This window comes from Chrysochloris asiatica, unplaced genomic scaffold (genome assembly GCF_000296735.1).
Source record: "Chrysochloris asiatica unplaced genomic scaffold, ChrAsi1.0 scaffold00534, whole genome shotgun sequence".
Lineage (NCBI taxonomy): Eukaryota > Metazoa > Chordata > Mammalia > Afrosoricida > Chrysochloridae > Chrysochloris > Chrysochloris asiatica.
Window position 1 is genome coordinate 250192 of NW_006409052.1, and position 648 is coordinate 250839.

Genomic DNA, 648 nt, shown 5'->3' on the forward strand with positions numbered 1-648 from the left:
GCTAGTTCTGGCTTCCATCTCTTCTAGTCTGCTTCTTTCCCCTTTCAGGCTATTGTCTATTTCTGATATCTTATTAGTGATCACCTGGACATTTTTTTGTAGGTTTTGAATTGTTTCCAGTGCTGTGTCAATCTTATTTTATTGTTTGTGCTGTACTTTCCTTAATTCTTCCATATTTTCCTCGACCCCTTTTTGGATTATTTGAATTTGTTTCCATATCATTCTTCTGAATAACCTCTCAGGCATATCCAAAACCCACTCCTCCTCCTCTACAAAGACTTTGTCTGTCTCCAGCTCATTTGCATCCACTGCTCTCTTCTGTTTTTAAACATGTTTTGATAAAGTTGATCATGATTATTATTTTATTATTATTAATATAATCAGGACATGGGCTTCCCTTATCATTTGTAATGCATAGCAAGTGTTATTGGGTCTTGTCTTAGTAGTGGAGTATTGTGTTGTATGCTTATAGCTTGGCTATATGGTCACGATTTCTACTTCTTTTTATGTGATGTAGGGAGGAAATGTTCCCACCTCCAGGAAAGATGTGTGATCAAAAGGACTAAAAGCAGAAGTAATATAAACGCATGGACAGAAATCACCACTTTGGAGTGGGGATGCAGCTTTGGTTAACTTTTTCTGTTCCCT